The sequence below is a fragment of the Trichosurus vulpecula genome (assembly GCF_011100635.1).
Source record: "Trichosurus vulpecula isolate mTriVul1 chromosome X unlocalized genomic scaffold, mTriVul1.pri SUPER_X_unloc_5, whole genome shotgun sequence".
Taxonomy (NCBI): domain Eukaryota; kingdom Metazoa; phylum Chordata; class Mammalia; order Diprotodontia; family Phalangeridae; genus Trichosurus; species Trichosurus vulpecula.
In genome coordinates this window covers 1,476,529-1,484,211 of record NW_023494381.1, presented here as the reverse complement: position 1 = coordinate 1,484,211, position 7,683 = coordinate 1,476,529, and positions in this window count along the sequence as shown.

Sequence of the window (7,683 nt, the reverse complement as noted above, 5' to 3'; positions counted from 1 at the left end):
AGAAAGAGCCTGACTGCCTGCTTCGTCCTAGCCATGGTGGCAGAGGAAGTGAGTGGGGAGAGAATGAGACAATGTTAGGGGCTGAGGCACAAAACACTACTGGGGTTCAGGATGTGCCTCACACAGAGAATAGGAGATGGTTAAATGATCAGACAAGGGCTCGACCCATACAAAGGAGGAAGACAGAAACCCGAGGTGAAGATTCAGTTACAAGGGAAATTCAGGAAGATTTCTCACCGCAAGAGGTCACAGATATTTTGAGTAGATTCAGCCAAAGAATAGGAGAACCATTGATATCTTGGATGGTAAGACTCAGTGATCAAGGGGCCGGTGGAATATCAGTAGATGGGACAGACTGCATGAGATTCATAGGTATCAGCCATGATCCTCTAGTTCAACAAGCTTTTAGGGAACATCATCAGCAAGGAGATGGTGATAGCAGGACTACTCTGTTGGCATTAGCCGCTGTGGGATGCAATAAGAGATATGCTACTGATTCTATGTGGCCCACTGAGCACAGACCCTGGTATTCACTTAGAGATTGTATCATGAGACTAAAGGAGGAGGTAATGAAGACTGCCATTATGACAGGAACTGCAGACAAATATTACAATGATTCAATGGAACTGCCTCATAGGAATTTAATAATTAGGACAGCTCCCCCTGCTTATAAACAACTAATTTTGAATTTATTACTTGGAGAAGTAGGGAGCCGTCTTACAACAGTGATAAATAAGATTTTACAGTTATATGACTTAGGTGACTGGGGAAGGGATAGATCTCCTCGAGAGAGAAGGGTGAATAACCAGCAAACTTGGCGCCAAAGGAGAGTAACAAGGAAAGAAATGTTTACTGCTTTATTGAGAGCAGGAGTAGGTTTTGAAATGATAGATGGAATTCCAACCAATGAATTATATAGAATGTACAGAGATAAAGGCCTTGATAACAGGAGAGATAGGGAAATCAGAACTGCTCCTGCAAGCCTACAAGCCACTCAGACTGAAGGTGACCTTGTGTGATTAACGGATGAAAACTTGTACATCTGGAGAAAGGCTGGGAGGACAATCCTAGTCTATATCTAGGGTGGGATCCTCTTGGCTTCCTCATTATGTTCCTTTTGAAAAGAAACATTTCCCACCTGAGTTTGGCTCTGATGTTGGATCTTTGCATAACTGAAATCTCAACCAAACTTGAGATGATTTTATTTGAAGAATTATAGTCCATACTTGTCTATTCTTTTTGTCCTTTGTTTTGGCTAACCTTGTTGCTAGTTTTGTTTCCTTCAGGCTTAAGCACCCTGCACTTTCCGGTGACTGCCTAAGCATGTAGCATTCTTGGAATTCCTGCCAGCTTGTTAAAGAAATGACCTCTGGAATGGGACTTTTTGGGGGCAGGGCCATCTCTACATCCAATTTCAGCATGAAGAAGCTATGGAAAATGAGACCTTCACCCCTCACCCCAAGATTTTGAGCCCCAATCGTTCAAGGGGGGTGGAAATGATGATAGTGTTCTGTTTACTTATTTTGTGTTATCCTTGCTGTGTTGTTTTATTGTTATGATATTATTGATCCTATGTAATGGATACAAGGATTTAGGGGTGGACATTTGAATTATTAATAATTATTTTGGGGATGATTGATTGAAGAGATTATCTTGCTGGGATCTAGGGGTGGATCGCATTTGAATCATTAACCAATGTTTGGGAATGTCACTGAATGATATGTTTTGCTTTATTGTGAATGATATGTTTTAGTTTCCTTTGTAATTGGATCACAATGTATGTTCTAGGATACATGGCTGATTAGATTATGTATCCTATAACAAGGGGTGGAGTGTAACCAGAATGGCCTTTGTTTTCTTTGAATGACTCAGCTTACCTCATTGAGCCTCTGGACACTGTGGCTTGCTCTTCCGGGGCAGGAGGCCCGGGGAGCATGCCGGGAAGCAGACAACTTCCTGTGTGATGAGTCATGGGGCTGGCTGAGGGGAGGTGTTAATGTCTATGCTAGGGGGAGGGGCCAACTCAAGAACCAATCAGCCCTGGTCATTCAGGCGGAGCTTGATGATGTCAAAAACCCTATAAGAGGGGAGAGGACAGCTTGAAGAGCTCCTCTCTTCCTTTTCCGGTTGGAGCCAGCGACAGTTACAACGACCGTTACAGAGGCAGTTACGACAGTTACATCGTCAGTTACAGTTGCAGCTTCAGTTACAGACACAGACACAGACACAGCTGAGGCAGGAGCTGCCAGTAGCAGAGCTGACCTACGGGAGGAAGCTGAACAAAGACTTCAGTCCAGTGGGTAATCTTATTACCATAAAAGGGGGAAACATGATTTTGCTTTACGCAATCATGTTTCTCTGTAGCCTCCTGGTTACTCTTTCAAGGCGTACTTATTGGGCCTGGAAACTTTTCATTAATGTATCAAGGTGGGGCTGCTGGTTCATGGGTTGGTTACTGTGGAGCCTAAATAAATGTTTTGATTCTTCTGCCTTCTACTTTGAGAGTTTCTTATATCCGGCGGTTCCGAACCTTTCAGACATGTTTATGATCCTCTTTGAGATTATAAACTCTGCCCTCCTGATACAGGACCATAACTAATTTTGTTTTGAGTTTGAATTTTGGTGTGGCTATCTGCATTGAAGATCTGTAACCATATTTGAGTTTAAACAAAGCAAGGATGTTTTATCCTACCATATTGGGTATGTCACATGTCCCTGCTTTTTCCTTCTATTGCAAATTTCTGTGATCAGAACAAGTAGTTAGTATAAGATATAAGCTCTTTTGTGTTATCTTACTAGGCAATCTAATCTTATTATTATCTAGAACTAGAACATATGCAGAAATTTATACGAACTGCTTAAGACTCACCTTAAGATGTTCTCTTTGTTTAAAAGGATTCTAAGACCAGTATACAACATCTTTTTGACTAAGAAACTTTGTGATATCTAAGAATTTTGCAATAACTAGAAACTTTGTTACAATACTCTGGAATTACTGTTACTTAAGGACTTTTTCACCAACCTGGTAAAGTTTTATGAGCAACGGTAGAAATGCATGTGAGCCACTTAGGGCTTGCTTTGGAAATGTTCCTTAAGCAACGTGGGAACGTTATTTTGTTATTTGATTAATATAATGCTTGTCTAAAGTTTTGTTACAACTAATGATCCTAAAAAGAAAAGAGGTTTGTGGTTTACTTTGTGAATGCCATCAAAGAAACATGGCATGACTAAAAGGTTAAGATTCTATATGCATTGTGTTAAAAATTGACAATTTAATGTATTTATGTATGTACTGAAGCCTATTATTAACTCCTTAAGTGACATCTCATCCCTCTAGTGAGGAAATTAATAATGGATGTACGTCAAGTGTAAGACACTGGCTTCTGATGTGAGTTTCTTAAAAATGACAATTGGCGGGGGGCGGAGCCAATATGGCAGCTGGAAAGCACGGACTACCGTGAGCTCCCTGCTGAGTCCCTCCAAAAACCTATAAAAATGGCTCTGAACCAATTCTAAAACTGCATAACCCACAAAATAGCAGAGGGAAGCAGGGCTCCAACCCAGGACAGCCTGGATGAGGTCTATCCTGCACGTAGCTGGGAGCAGAGCGGAGCAGAGCCCAGTGTGGGCGGTGTGGAAACACCAGACCAGGAGCCAGGCAGAGCGTGCCCTAGTGCCCTGAATCAGTGAGCTGCAGCAGTTACCAGACTTCTCAACCCACAAACACCAAAGACAACAGAGAAGGTTAGTGGGAAAAGCTGCTGGGGACAGAGTGAAAAAAAGGAGTTCCTCTTTCAGCTACCACCTCGGGGGCAGCAGAGGTGGGGCAGCTACAGAAGTACAGCTTCAGTTGCTTCTGGCCCCAGGCCCACCTGGTGGGAGGAATTAAGTGGCAGATCAGAGCAGGAGTGAAGAGCCTGCTGAAGATCTAAGTCCAGTCCGGGTTGGGGGTTCTTGGGGAAGGAGGGGAGTGCTGGTGTGGCAGAGCTGGTGCATCCCTCCAAGCTTAGAACATAGTTCTCTTAACTCTACAAGCAGTCACACCCCACTGAAATACTAAAGGGTCAAGTTAGTTGGCTGGGAATATGGCCAGGCAGTGAAAACACACCCAGATTCAGTCTCAGACTTTGGATTCTTTCTTTGGTGACAAAGAAGACCAAAACATACAGCCTAAAGAAGTCAACAAAGTCAAAGAGCCTACAACAAAAGCCTCCAAGAAAAACATGAACTGGTCCCAGGCCATGGAAGAGCTCAAAAAGGATTTGGAAAAGCAAGTTAGAGAAGTAGAGGAAAAATTGGGAAGAGAAATGAAAAGGATGTGAGAAAACCATGAAAAACAAGTCAATGACTTGCTAAAGAAGACCCAAAAAAATACTGAAAAATATACTGAAGGAAAAAACACCTTAAAACGTAGACTAACTCAAATGGCAAAAGAGCTCCAAAAAGCAAATGAGAAGAAGAATGCCTTGAAAGGCAGAATTAGCCAAATGGAAAAGGAGGTCCAAAAGACCACTGAAGAAAATACTACCTTAAAAATTAGATTGGAGCAAAAGGAAGCTAGTGAGTTTATGAGAAATCAAGATATTGTAAAACAGAAACAAAGGAATGAAAAAATGGAAGACAATGTGAAATATCTCATTGGAAGATCCACTGACATGGAAAATAGATCCAGGAGAGATAATTTAAAAATTATTGGACTACCTGAAAGCCATGATCAAAAAAAGAGCCTAGATATTATCTTTCAAAAAATTATCAAGGAGAACTGCCCAGATATTCTAGAGCCACAGGGCAAAATAGAAATTGAAAGAATCCATCGATCACCTCCTCAAATAGATCCCAAAAAGAAATCTCCTAGGAATATTGTCGCCAAATTCCAGTGCTCCCAGATCAAGGAGAAAATACTTCAAGCAGCCAGAAAGAAACAATTTCAGTATTGTGGAAACACAATTAGAATAACCCAAGATCTGGCAGCTTCTACATTAAGAGATCGAGGGGCTTGGAACGCGATATTCCAGAGGTCAATGGAGCTAGGATTAAAACCAAGAATCACCTACCCAGCAAAACTAAGTATCATGCTCCAAGGCAAAATATGGATTTTCAATAAAATAGAGGACTTTTAAGCTTTCTCAGAGCTGAATAGAAAATTTGACTTTCAAACACAAGAATCAAGAGAAGCGTGAAAAGGTAATCAAGAAAAAGAACAAGAAAAAGAACAAGAAAAAGAAATTGCAGGGGACTTACTAAAGTTGAACTATTTTGTTTACATTCCTACATGGAAAGATGATGTGTATGATTCATGAGACCTCAGTATTAGGGTAGCTGAAGGGAATATGCATATATATATATATATATATATATATATATATATATATATATATATATATATATGTATATATATATATATATACATATATATATATATATACATATATATATGTTTATGTGTATATGTGAGTGTGCATGTATGTATATATGTATGTGTATATATATATATAGAGAGAGAGAGAGAAAGGGACAGAGAGCAGGCACAGGGTGAATTGAAGATGAAGGGAAGATATCTAAAAGAAATAAAATCAAATTAAGGGATGAGAGAGGAATATGGTGAGAGAGGGAGATAGGGAGAGATAGAATGGGGTAAATTATCTCACATAAAAGTGGCAAGAAAAAGCAATTCTGTAGGAGGAAAAGAGAAGGCAGGTGATTTTAAAATTATTTTAATTTTTTTTGTTAGCATTTGATAGGTTTGGCATGGTGGAAATTGTGTTCCTACACTATGAAATACAACCAAAGAACATATATTTCTAGATCTAATAAATTTGTTCAATCCCCTATGAAAAAAATATTGCAAAAAATAGAAAATGACTCAACACTTGATGAGACAGAGGTCTCTGTGGAATTTGCAGAGAACATGGAACCATAATATATTGATCCTGAATGATTTAAAGGAAAAATTAAAATTTTGACATCTGAATTTATATAGTGTGGGGAAAATAATTGACAGAATAGCAAAACTTGTATCTATAATGGACATTTACATCACAAGACTACTGACCGGGAATGCAAATACACAGAAGTGAAGGACAAAGTAAAGGAAGAAAACTAAAAGGCAATAATGTTAAAAGAAAACATTCTCTAAGGAAAGCATACTGATCTCGAAAACAGTATGTGTAGAGACAACCTAAGGATTATGGGTCTACCAGAAAAAAATGAAAAGTCAAAAAAGCTGAAAACCTTAAAACAAACAATAATACAACAACCTGCTGAGAATTGCTGAATATAGAAATTCAAATACTAATTATAATAATTCACAGATTAACTCTAGAACATAACCTAAGGCTGCAAAATTCTAAACACATGGTGATTAAATTTAATAATTCAATTCAGAAGTAACAAATTCTCCAAATAACCAAGAAAAAGGTCTTAAAATAGAAATAAAGGGAAATTGAAATGACACAAGACTATCCTGCACCCCAAAAAAAAACTCAGGAAAAAATGAAATGATGTGTTCTGAAGAACAACAGAAATGAGAACGTAGTACAGAATAAACTACCTTGCAAGCCTGAGTTCAACGATAAATGAAAAAAAAAGTTTGACATTAAGCAATAAAGAGGTACGTGAAAACCAAACCTGAAGATATTATTTGCTTCTTGAAAATCTGAGACAATTGAAATGTAGGAGGAGTGAATAAAACCAAAGACATCAACAAGAGAGTGAGATGAAGGAGAAGAATGTCTTTTTAAATGTATACAAGGAGACAAGGATGAAGACAGAAGTCAGGTGGAGGTAATATCAAGAAGCAGCCTGGTGCATCATGGACAGAACCTCACAACACTTCACCTACAGGTGTATCAATGTTTTTATGGGGCTCCATCAAAAAATAGGAGGGTGCATGGAAGAGGTAAGGGAGTAGAGAGAGGAAGAGTGTGTGATGCACACAGGTAAAATTGAGGGTTAACAAGAAGGGAAAGGTGATTCTTGTGGTCTTTCAGGAAGGGAAAAGCCTGCATGGGAGAGGGTGAAGAGGAGAAGGCAAAGACTGAAAAAGGGTGAAAAGGAGGAAGGCTTTGTTTTAGTGGTGGGAATGGGTTGATTGATGAATGCTCCTATGAGTAAAGGGAAATATTTGATGAAAGAAGATGGAGTAATGTGTGTGTGTGTGTGAAATTGGTGCTTGAAAAGACCATTTGTCTCAGCTCAGGAAGAAAAGAATTAGAGACCCTTGAAGCAACTGGAGCCTGAGGGAATGGGAGTACATGGACTTCATGGACATGTAGGGGATTTAGAGGGCCTTAGGAAGGAAGGTGACCAAAAGAAGGATATAGATCAACAGTGAGCATCAAAATCAAGGATTTGATATGGGAGGGCATTCTGCCATGGGAGAGTGGTGGTGTCCCTTCTGTTAGCTGAAAAAGAAATTGTATTTTCCTGGGAATGAGTCAGAACAAAAAAAGGCAGTTTGCAGGTCAAGTTCTACAAAAGAGTACAAAAGAGTGATAGAAAATACCTAGGAGAGACCAGAATGATTACCTCAGAGGTTATTAGCACATAAGGAATACAGAAAACAGTGAGAGAATAGATGATTATAGAGGTCAGGAAGCAGAGAAGCAGGGTCTAGAAAAAAAGGAGAGGATGGAAAATGAAGAAAATGAATGAGAAATCCTTTATGGAAACAGAAGCAAATGT